This window comes from Cavia porcellus, unplaced genomic scaffold (assembly GCF_034190915.1).
Source record: "Cavia porcellus strain 051 isolate PalLab524CR breed Dunkin Hartley unplaced genomic scaffold, mCavPor4.1 scaffold_3, whole genome shotgun sequence".
NCBI classification, from domain to species: Eukaryota; Metazoa; Chordata; class Mammalia; order Rodentia; family Caviidae; genus Cavia; species Cavia porcellus.
Window position 1 is genome coordinate 121,701,061 of NW_026947486.1, and position 12,998 is coordinate 121,714,058.

The 12,998-nt window shown below is 37.4% G+C and overlaps 1 protein-coding gene across 4 annotated transcripts in view; it reads right to left on the reverse strand.

The window, feature by feature from the left end:
- Tmlhe (trimethyllysine hydroxylase, epsilon) overlaps positions 1-12,998 on the reverse strand; it is a 122,461-nt gene that overhangs the window by 97,859 nt on the left and 11,604 nt on the right. The window lies entirely within an intron of this gene.

Below are 12,998 nucleotides of genomic sequence, written 5' to 3' on the forward strand. Positions count from 1 at the left end.
GACGGATTCACTGCGGAATTCTACAAGAAATACCATAAGACTTAAATGCCGACACTCCTCAAACTCTTCAATGAAACTGAAAGGGAGACAATCCTTCCTAAGTCATTCCTGGAAGCAAATATTACTCTAGGTTTTTTCCAAGATCTGGCTATTACAAATTGTGCTGCTATAAACATGGGTGCACATATATCACTGTGGTATGATGTTTTCAGTTCTTCTGGGAATATGCCTAGAAGAGAAATAGCTAAAACAAATGGGACTTCCAATCCCAGGTTTCTGAGAAATCTCCAGACTGACCTTCACAATCTTGTGGTGAAACACTATGTTGCTTAAATTGTTCTGTTCTGACATGTGTTGTTATGCCTTCTTTTATCTTAATCTTTTTAAAAAATACACATATACAAATCAATTGGCATAATACATACAAGTACGAGAATCACATGACTAGCTCAATAGATGCAGAAAAAGTTTTTGCTGAAAGTACTTCCTCTAAAATCAGAACAAGACAAGGGTATTTATTTTCATAACTATTATTCAATATAGTACTAAAAATTTTAGCCGGGGTACGTAGTCAAGAAAAAAAAAGGCATACAACTATTAAAGGAGAAAATCAAATTCTCTCTCTTACTACACAGAGCAATGCACAGATTTCTCCTTGCAATCCCAATTAAAATATCAATGAGATTCCTAACAGAACTAGACAAACAAACCTAAAACTCATTTGGAAGCATGAAATACCCCAAACGGCCAAAGCTTTCTATCTAGTCTCAGTTACTTCCTTGTACTTTCTTGCTTAACATCAGACCTATCGTGGTTGTCCTTGATTCTAAGAAACTCATGTTCATGTTTTGCTTCTTCAGATTGGAGCCTTGCCTTTTATTAACTTTTTAAAGTATCATCAAAATTTAGATTTGTATTGAATGATTTCATTTGTTGATAAGTTTGCAAGTTTTAAGTACTCAATTACTTGAAAATATGTTCTAGAAACTATTCTGGAGCTCATTAATTAGCAGATGCAAATTATCACATCTTTAATATTAGATTTGGTAACATATTTACACAAATCCAATAATAAGGCACCTCTCCTATTTTACTTAATGCCTTTGATCACAGAATATTCTAGGTACAACAGTACAATTTGGGTTATAATTTATTCATTCAGAGATATAACTATTTTTTATTGGAGAACATATCAAAATATTTCTTTTGTTGTCTTTACAAATATGACTTTCCTCAACTTTGAGGCATTTCTGGGCTTTGTTTTTCTAAATACTAATCCTTTAGGCACATGTCATTTGTCATATTTTGCCTTGTTTTTGTGTCTTTCTTTATCTGTTATATATTACATTTTAAAAAGAACTATGAGCTCATTTTAAAACTTCCCATGCAGTCCCATGATTTTCTTTTAATAGAATAATTTGCTTTTTCTTAATCAAAATTATGTTTTTGAGAATTCCACAACCTATGGAGTCTAAGGCTACCTTAATATAAATTAAGGTTCCACAAGTATCAGTCACAACAGTGGAAGGTTTTGGCGAACAGCCATAGCTAGAAATTCTAGTCAGAATAGAAATTGCATAATAGGTCAATCTGAACCTTTTCATGGTTATTATTAAGAAGAAGTATTGCCTCCTAAAAGGCTTAAAGCCAAGAACCCATTTAGCTACGGTCAGTTTTCCTTCCAAATGTCTTTCAGATTTGTCTTTCTCTTTCCATTCCTATAGATGCCTTCATCACTTCATACCTGGACTACTGCCACAGACTAGATGGTTTTCTTGCCTCATGTCCATCCATATTCCAATCCATTTTCCTTATTATTGGCAGATTAATCTTCTTAAAACACTTGCATCATGCCACTCTCTTCCCTAAAACCTAGTTTAAATGTCAGTTTCTTTGTAACATATTCTCAGCCATTTTAGAAAAAGTTAGTACCTGCCTACTTAGTGTTTTCACAGGTCTGTGCATACATTTATCAATAAGCTTACAATATAATTAAAATCTGTGTAATTATTATTCTTTTGCTACTTTCCATGAGTTCCTTGAGCAAGAAAAAGGTTTGACTCATCTCTTGACAATGTAATAAAGACTTTACACATACTATCTTGCCAAACCTTGAAAATCTGATTAATACATATATTGTCTTCTCTCTCTACCATGCTCTGTCTCTCCCTCTTCTTACTCATTTTCTAGGTCTCAAAGTAAATCAACTCACTGAAAAAAAATTCCTGCACTATAACTAGTTAATAGTTTGAGCACATAGAAAATTATGTATAATGTATGTATGTATGTATGTATCAGTTTTTTGGTATCAATTTAAAACTGTTTAAAAATAAAACTATGAAACACTAATTAAGCAATCAATCAAACAATTTCATTAACATTAACTGAGTATCCACTTTGTGCCAGGCACTATTTTTTGACACGGGATAAATCAGTGAAAAAATACTTAAAAAATTTTGCTTTCGTGGAACTCACCTTACTATGGGAGAAAGTAAAGTAAAAGATAAATATAACATACAAATTATGTAACATATTAGGTGATAATAGTTGTGAAGAAACAGCAGCATACAAGAGTTTGCTGAAGGCTAGCTTTTCAGGCTAGGTCTCAGTGAGAAACATGGCATTTGGTCAAAAGGAGGAGTTAATCATGAAGATATATAGGGCAAAGTAAGTTGTATTATAGCTAGTGCAAAGGCTCAAATTGTGTCTTTGTGTACACAATTGTGTAATTGTGTCGGCTGTATGCAAAGAACAGCAAAAAAGTCAGTTTGTTTGAGGGAGTAGGTAAGAATAAAAGAAGGTAAAGTGAGAAAGGAGAAGGATAGAGGATCAGATCATGTAGGGCCTTTTAAGTTAATATATAAAAACTTGCTTACTGTGACTGAAATGATGGATCACTGCAGGGTTTTAAAAGCAAAAAGGTAACACAATGACACATTTTAAATTGTGCTAGCTGCTGCATTAATAATAAATATTAAAAAATCCAAGGAAAAGCAGACCTATTAGAAGGCTATTAAAGTATTGCAGATACTACAATCATCTAGGAAAGAAAGGCTTAGACTAGGCTGGTGGCAGGGAAGGTGGTGAAGAAAGAGCCAAGAGTTCATGATTTTTCAAAGTACACACAATGAGATATGCTGATTGAGTACTGAGTGGAAGATAAGGAAGAATAAAAAATGATCCCAGATATTTAGACTGAAAAAGTCAAAAGAACGAAGTCACTATCAAGAGAGATGAGAGATGTAGCTTTGCACGGAAAGATCAGGAGTCATTTTGAATTAGTTAAGTATGAAATGTCTATTAGATTTTTAAATAGAAATATCAGAGAGGAAGCTGGATACATGTGTTTTGAATTCATGGAAGACATTCGGCCTAAAGGAATTTGGAAATTATTCCATACGTGGTATTTAAAGTCATAAGACTGAATGAGACTATCAAGATAATCAGTGTAGACAAGGAAAAGGATCAATGTCCTTGTTAATTTCTCATGGGTTTCTTATTTTTCCTTCAGTGCACTTATTACAACTTATAATTATGTCATTGTTTGTTTTACTTCTGTGATTATTTTTCTAAATGCCTATTTATGGTACTAGTAAAAAATGCAGAACAAAAAATCTCTAAAGAGTGCTGTGTCTGTGCCCCCCCTTTTCAATACTACCAACACTTGGCACAGTAATTAGCAAAGCAATATATTAGATTTCATTACTTTAAAAAATGTTCCTTTACATGAAGTTCTTAAAATTAAATACCCACAGTGGGGCAGTCAGGTAATAATTAGCAATCCAGGTGTATGGGACAATGGGTTGTGAAGGAAAGGGTGAACTGAAGATCTAGCAACATTAGCCCTGTCAGAAAACAATCAGCTGGAATGGAGATAGCTACACAGATTATATAGGAAATCTTCCAATTCATAATGTTGACAAGTACATTAGTTCAAGTGCTTTCAAAAATAGATGTCACAGTAGGAATAGGCAAATAATTTACTGGGAAAAACAAAGTATCAAATATGAAGAGAGTCTGAAAAGACTGAAAGAACTATCAGACCATGGTGCAGGTCCAATTACTATGGAGGAGAGAGAGAAGTAGAGAAGCTCTTAGACTGCAATGCAGCTGTAACGTTTCAGCAAGGCTGTTGGAGAATCAAGTCAAAGATGGCCCTTAGAGGAATGTGGGTCTCCAAGGAATGGACCTTCATTAGTATTGTTGCCATGTTCATTCATTCACTGGGGACAGTCCATGGAAGTGTGGTTTTGGCAAGAAAACAATAATGGATTATGGAACAGTGCAGCTGGCCTCTCAGTCATACATACTTTAATTGGAGATTTAAGAGGCACTTTGTGGTGAGCACCACAATAAATAAATTCAATTTGTGGTTGAAATTTGGAAAAATATGGGTCAAAAATACACCTTCAAGTTATTTGCTCCAGTCACAAATATATTCTTCACTGTCAATGGGCTAATTATACATAAAACCTGAACTAGACAAAAATGGATCACTAACACTTCGAGGTCTTTTGGCAAAGATCAAGTGCAAAATGAATCACCAATATAGACAGTAGGATTTAAGGTACTGGATTAGGCCATAAAAAGCACTAACTTAAAATGTATTGCCTGCCAGAATAGAAAGGTGGTTTCACAGTATGGAGGAGCAAAAAACAAAACAAAACAAAACAAAACACAAAATAAAAACAAAAACCAAACAAAAAATAAAGTATGAGTAAAACAGATTGTAAGTATTAGGAGCATAAGCAGTAGAGCTGAAAGAAACAGATAACGATAATTGAGTATGCAGAACATTCCATATCTTTTGTTTGTCTGTTTTGATTTGGCTTTTTGAGACAGGGTATCACTATGCAGTTCAGGCTGGCCTTGAACTCACTTTGTAGTCAGCCCATGATGGCCTCAAATTTACAGCAATCCTCCTGCCTCAGCCTACCAAGTGCTGGGATTACAGGCATATGCCACCATGTTGACTCTATATCTTTTTTACAAGAAAGAATAAACACTATTACATATACTTTATTTAGTGTTGAGAGTTTGCTAGGAGAGAAACAAGAGTTTAAAAAATTTAAGGTCTGAAAAGCAGTGACAACTGTGACCCTTGATGAGAGACAATAATATCAGGTAGGATGCAGCCAATTTTATCAGTGCATCTACTACAATGAACATTGTACTAGAAAGTGGGGCAGGACAGGTAAAATTTATGTCAAGCATAGATTGTCTAGGTTCAAAAGACATGCAGATTTCCTTTGGGTTTCCTGGTGTATCCTTAATTTCAGCGCATTGACCTTATATTTATAAGTGCAACATGATGCCATGTTAGATGCAGCAAAGGTTTTAAAAAGATTTTATATGAGGGCCAGGGAAGTAGCTCAGCAGCACAGTACCTGCCTGGCAAGCACAAGGCCCTGAGTTCAATTCCTAGCATGCAAAAAAAGAGACTTTATAGGGTTTGCAGAGGCACATTTGGGTTGTATTATGATACTAACAGAAAAACTGAACTTGGACTTAGTTTATTAAGGCAATGTAAGTGTAGCTCCTTCAATTCATGCCCACACAGCCATCTCAGCCACACCTGGAGCTCACTGAAGGGAATGCTCTTACATCTCAGAGAGGCTAACCATCTACTTGCATTCTGAGATGGCAAAAGTAAAAATGTGGGCAAGGCATCCCACTGTCTGTCTTGGTATCTCTATAAAGCTGTTTGTGAGGTATCTTTTTCAGATGCATGGGTGTTGTGGGATAATATGAGGAATGTGAATGAGTCTCCTGAATTTCTTGCTCTGCTGAAGAATATCAGGAACAGTTGTGAATCTGAGAAGCTATAATGAGTAGGCAGACAAAATCTTCTAATGGTAAAAATTGTGTGTATTTAGTGTCTTTAAAAATGAAACCTGAATCAGGGCTGTGTATATGTATGTGCTTTCCAGGAAGGAGCAAGGTGACTTTAGTATTAGCAATAATAAGCTTGAGTTCTGTTAGCTGGCTGATCAGTTAGCACTCTTAGTATGAAAAAAGCAACTTCTTTTCTCAGGGCCATAGTTTCCAGGTATATTGTCTACCGGGGTACAATTATCTTTTTCAAAGATATACCATGTGCCACTAGAATCTCTGTTTCATGGAAAAACTTCTGAGAGTCAATTTCTACAATCCAAGGAGGATTTTTGCCAGTGTTTAGGTAGGAAAGTTGCAAGAATTGCTAAAACCATATGAAGAAGCTATCAGACAGAGTCTAAGATGAAACTACTAATATAGCATGATATGATTGGTCAGGAAAAACAGAAGGCTACAATGAGGTTCAATAGGAAGGATAAGTAGATATATAACAGGAGAAAAATATGGCATTTGGTTTCTCAGAGTCAGTGAGAGATAATGTTTATAATTTCTACATGAATAGCTACTTATGGGCCAAAACTCCCTTTTTTATGAGTTGAGGTATATTCTTAAAGAATAAGTATGTATGTATTAAAGGATAAAGCATCCATGGTCCTGAATACGATATTGCTCATACTTTATCCTGGGATAGTTTTTCTACTCTGGAAAATTTCTATTCATTCTTCAAAGACTGTTTCAAGATCTAAAAGTCATTGGATGCAGAATAATCAGAAATGCCTGAATGGTAAGAGCCAGAAATGCCAATCAGAGCAGGCAATCACATACAGGCCAACTGCAAGCTCTTCATGTTTATGACAAAGTAGGAAATAACTTTTTTTGAAAGGCTGAAAGCCAATAATGAAGGTATTTTATTGAATGAGTAGTGGTTAAATACGATTAGAAAGACGATAATAGGAATTATAAGAAAAACAGAGTTGCCTCTATGGACACAAGAATCAAACCAAGAATTTGAAATCTCAGATGTCTTATATTTTAGCTCAAAATACAAAACAAAAACAGAACTATCCAACTGTAAAAAAAAATCACTCAAAACAGATGCTTTATAAATATAAAAATATTGTGGAATAACTTTATGAAAAAAGTTTAACTAAACTACTTCCCAGAAGGAAGAAAAAAAAAAACCTGAAAGGCAGAAAATAACTAGCACAGACACTGAGCTAGCACTGGCAGACTCTTGGATAAGTAAATGACACTGACTGGGGACCTGGAGCTGATCACTGGAAAAGCCATGCTTCAGGGAGCTACAGTCTATAACTGGCAAGACATGGGGGAGAAAAGAAGTTGAACAGTGCCAGAGCAGGCACTCCCCTATTTTTCTTGCAAACATGGGAGAGTTCTATAATATCCTGCCCACTGCTCACCATTCAGCACTTGCAAGGGAACTGGCCCTCTCCTTTACCCCCAGCCAAAGATGGCCAAGTGCTGCAAGCCCCAAGCACCACAGAGTTAGCTAAGAGAGAAGGTGACACTTTGTGGAGTGTGGAGAAGGAGACATGGGCAAAAAGCTGGAGAGAGGTGGCTGAGCCAGGGAGCCAGAAGCAGTGTGCTCACCTGGAGCCCTGTAGAAAGTGAGTACAGAACCTGAAGAGAGCCAAGATATAGAAATTCCTTTTGGAAATCATGGAAAGACTGGTTATTGGCCCAAACATACTGCACCCTCTCCTCTCCAACTCCAACTCAATTAAGAGTATTGGATCTTTAAAACAAAGAGAAAAACCTTGGGTTATCCATGTCCACAGGAACAAAACTAAAACAGAGTATGGCCTACAGAGAAGATAGGTTCAGAGGTTCATTTGAACTTAAAGAGAAACAAGCTTTTTCAGTCTTGAACAATCCCCTTGGAACTGTCCCCGTCCCCTATAACTCCCTGTTCTGGTACAGATAAGATTAGCAACAGCTGCGCATGGTGGTGCATGCTTATAATCCCAGCATTTGGGAGGCTGAAAGAGGAGAATTGCTGCCAGTTTGAGGCCAGGTTGGGCTACAAAGTGAATTAGAGGACAGCCCGAACTGCATAGTGAATCTCCATCTCAAAAAGATAAACAAACAAAAACAAACCCAACAACAACAAAACTGGCAACTATGACCTGTAAATAAAGTTTATGACACTTTTCTCACAAAAATTCATAAGGCTCTGTGCCTTTCCAAGGCTAAGTTATTAATTGCTTTTAATTGCTTTATCTTGTGTCTGTACTCTTGCTTGCACACCTGTACCCACCCATTGCTCTCCACTAGAAAGACCATCCCTCTTAGAAAACGGGAGTCTTTCCTTTAAGCCTTGCTCAACCGTTTTGGACAGGAGTCTCTGCTGAGCCAGGTGTTCAGCTAATAAAATGCTCCTGTTTTTCCCTATTAGTCTCTCTGGTCTCATGAATTGTGCAACACATCTAGTTCTCCAAGCCCTTTCATTCACCTTATAATTGAAAAATTATAAGGGTGGGGTGCACCTGTTCAGGGAGTTGCAAGACGTGGCTGTGGACTGACAAGAGGGAGAAGAAAAGGCACCTGTGAACACAGCTCATAAGCACCTGTGAGCAGTGGAAAGATACAGGAAAAAGCGGGAAACAGTAGATCCTCCAGTCTACCTTACATATCAAAGCATCATTCGTGAATGTAGGGAAAAGCACTCACTGGTTGAATTCAGGTTCTGGTCTAAATAGGATCAAGAGGGTATTTTAATTTTGTGTTGTTGTCACTGTGTGAGTTTACCCTTTTTGTCCCTCTCACTTTATTCATTTTTTCTTTTATTCCTTGTTTCTTCTTTCTTTTCGTTTTCTTACTTATTTGTTTTTGGTACCGGGGATCAAACTCACAACCTCACACTTGCCAGGCAGATGTTTGTGCTACTGAGCTAAATCCAGGCCCTTTTTTCCTTTAACCATATATATCTGGAAGGTATCTATCTGTATGTGAAAAGGAGAATAGAATTAATCAGCGCTTTAATCTAAATGTTACCTTTCATCAGCAAGTCTGGGTGACCCTCACAGAAACTGTGTATATAGGATTCAAGCACAAGCCTACTGTCTGCATAATAATACCACTAGGTTCTATTTTTTTACCACTTCCTTCAACCTCCTGTTATACACCCCCATCTCTCTCTGTCTCTCTCTCTCTGCATCCCTTTGCTCATGCCCATAGTCTCTCAACCTTCCTCTCCATCTCTCCACCCAAACTTTTTGATTTATTTTTTTTCTTTTGGTCATCTCTTTCTCATCTCTTCTTTGTGATCCTATCCCTTCTTTGCATCTTCCTTGTTACTTACTTCACTCTCCATGTCTCAGCCTACCTGTCAGTAGCTATATAGCACAGTCTTTATGGGTCATTATAAAAAGGGATAGCAGAGGGCAGACAACACAGAGTTAGAGGTAGGATAAATAGGTAATGGAGGGCCCTGAGTAGGTGCCCTGAAGGGTTCAGAAATTGGGCATGAGTGGAGAAGTCAAATGTCTACTGAAAATGAACAGAAATGACTTCCAGTATGGTAGAGTGATGATCTCTGTACATCCTCTCTCTGAAAGCAACAACAAGATTAAAAGAAATATCAAAACTACCCTTTCATATCCCTGTACATTCACCAGGATAAGTAAAAAAAAAAACTGATTAGTGTTACTATAAGAACAGCTATTGAACCTCAATAAGAGCAATGGACTCTTTAGTATTTTAGTATTGGGCCACTTCCACACTGCCCCTAGTCCCATGCCATTGAATCCACAGGACCAACAGTGGAGAGGTTTTGATCTCCAAGTAAAAACAACAACAACAAAAAGCAACTGTCCATGTGTCAAAAACCCTAGCATTCTTGGTAGCAATCCATTGGTGAAGACCAGTATATTGCAGTTGCCAGAATTACAGTATTGCCTGCAATCAGTAAATTGGTAGCCAAAAATTTAGCAGAGAAATATAGAAGATGAGAATGTGATGCTAGACATTGATAAGGTAGCATATATTCCCAGAGTTCTATACATTTGCATCTATGGTCAGGAGAAAGTGCCTCAGTTGCTTTCTAGTCCTTGGACAAATGTGAAGTACTGTGTAGGTAGAAAGTAATAGCCAGTTATAGATAAACTGTCTGAATTTTGAACTTATGACACAACCCACACACAGATATTCTCATCAAAGGGTGGAACCTTTATTGGTCCAAGATGTTCAAACACAATATCTGAACAACCACCAGATGGCCATTAAGATAAAGTTTCAGAGTGGCCCCTAGAAAATTAGCCTTGAAAGTAAACATAAAAGAAATATTTTTTTAAAAAATAGCTAACTAGAGACATTAGTAGCCAGACACTGCAAGGGAGGTCATAAAGTAGTGGAACAATACAATACTGAAAGGAAAAAAAAACCTCAAATGTCAACCAAAATTCTAAAACTATCCTTTAAAAAGAAAGAAGTTCCACAGTACACAGAATGAGAGAATTCAATGCTAACAGAGCTACCTTAGCAAAAATACAAAAGTACTCAGGTAAAAAAGAAAGAACACCCAATGATAATGTGAATCCACAGGAGGAAATAAAGAAAAGTACTAAAGATAACCATGTAGGAAAATACAAAATTATAAATCACTATTATCTTTTCCTTTAAAGGGCAACTATACACAACAGTAATTTTAAAAATACACCATTAGGTTTATAACATGTTCAAATGAAGAGTATACTACATTAACAGCCAGAGCTGTTTTACTTGATTTTCTCATTGCTGAAACAAAATAATGGACACCCAAAGTTTAAAAAAAAGAAAAGATTTAGCTCACAGTTTTTAGAGGTTTCAGTCCATAGCTGACTGTCTCCAAAGAAAGGCAGCATGGCAGAAGAGCATAGCAAGGAGAAATGGTCCGTGGTTATGGCAGGCAGAAAGCAGCAAAGCAACAAATATCAAAGAAGCACGGAAGCAACAGCAGTGATAACAACAGTTGTCTTTCTGTCCCTTGTATTTTACACAGGCTACATTATCATCCCCTTGTGGCTCCTTCACTACCTGCTGCTCTGCTGCCTTCTGCCTGCCATGAGCATTTTCTCCTCTATGATGTCCCTCTACCATGTCACCCTGTCTTGGAGTTAGCCAACTATGAACTGAAACATTTACAAACTGTGAACTACAATAAAACCTTTCCTCCTTTAACTTTGGGTATCACACATTTTGTTTCAGCAATGAGAAAAGTAACTAGGACAGAATGTGGTACCAGAAAACTACATCAGTTGCTATGACTGTACCTGACCATGTGGCTCAGAAGCATTTGGAACTGGCTTGTGGGATGTGTTTGGAAAGGTTTGGTGATGTCAGCTGAAGAAGCAGTCCTGGAAAGCCTTAAACTGTATGTGATGGGAGATTTTAGTCAGAGCTGACAAGACCATAATGTTGAAACAAATGCTGCCAATGAAGACTAGGCTGAGGAGGTTTATGGTGGGAAGAAGAATTGCATTTATAGTTTGACTCAAAATGATATGCATTATATGTTGGCAGAAAGTTTGTCTGCATTTTGGTCCCATGCAGACACTTTGCTTGAGGCTGTGGTTAAGGGAGGCAAACTAATTAATATTGAAGAAGAAATTTCAAGGCAGTCTAATGTAGAGATTGTAGCATGGCTACTGTTGGGAAGGGGGCATTTAGCCAGATTTATGTTGAGAATCAAGAGCAAGGAGCCCAGAATGATTTAAAACATTGCGAGTTTGGCCAAAAAGGAAGCTCCAATAACACTGTGGACTGCAAAAGTACAACAGAGGAGAACTTAGTTGTTGAGAAGGAACAGGACAATGAAAAAAATGGTGTGAGGACATCACATGAAACAGCAGGACTCCGTACTTTGTAGCTTCAAGGTTGTTAAGACAAAAGAATTTGTTTTGAAAAGACAGCCCCAGAGTACCATGTTTCAGAATGGTGAGATTTTAGGGAAGTTGTTCATTAGGATTGGGTTTAGAGTGCTAAGTGATTCAGGCTCTTGGCTGCTACAGGCAAGAGAGACAGAAGCCTACCTACTACTCCAGCTGGCAGCAGACCTTGCATCATCCATATGGTGCTGGTTTTAGGTGCATGCAGAATGCAAGAGTAGTGGTGTCAGGAAAGATTCCATTGGGACATCAGAAGAAGGCCTTGGAGGCTAGGCAGTATGTCTCTGAGAAGGCAGTGTGTGAAGCTATGAGTGTGAGGCAAAGGTGTGGTAGCAGACCCAGAAATTTGGAGAATTCATGAATGTGGATCATCTGAGGAAAGCTGCAAGGAAAGAGCAAAGCAGGCCTAAGAGAGTTACAACTATCTGTAGTACAGTAAGGACATAGCCATTCAAGCCCTTTGTAGTTCACACCTTGCCAAAGACTGCACGAACTTACAGGACTTAATATTTGCCCTAATATTTTATTCTATCCCCCTATTTGTACTTTTTGGAAGTGTAATGTTTTTCTTGTGTCATTGTATGTTAGAAGTATTAAACTTTTTTTTCCATTTGTATGAGGACTCACAGATAACAGTTTGCCTTAAATTTCAGAGGATATTTTGGACTTGGACTTTTCTGAAACTGTTAGGACTTTGGCAACTCATGGAGATGGACTAAATGCCTTCTGCATAATAAAGCAGTCTGCTTGGGTTTTTGGGGGAGCCAGGGAAGGAGTGGTATGGTTTGTCCAGATGTCCCTCAAAGGTGGGGCTTCTCTAAGTTAATAGGTGGAAGGATCTAGAGTGTGTGATGATGGGGTTAAGGATGCGAAGCTGGGTCAATTCATAGTGCAATGCTAGGACAAAGGGTGCCCTACCTTGGATGTGAGTGCTGCCTGCCCTAAGTGGGGTAGTCTACATAGTACAAAGGGATAGAGAATTGCTGCTTGTCACTTACTGCTTTGCTATTTTCTGGCATGCCATTAACTTTTTCTCCTCTGCAATATCACCCTCTTGGAGCCAGCCAGCTATGCAGTGAAACCTCTACAACTTTAACTTTTGGTGTTAGGTATTTTGTCTCAGTAATGAAAAAAGTAACTAAGACAATAAGAGAAAAACTTCCCCATGCTGCTGAAATTAAATTATTATTAATTGAAAGCAGACTTTTAAAGATGTACATGTTGAAATCACATTAAAATCAACAAAAATTCAAAAAATATAAAAATATGACAAAACCT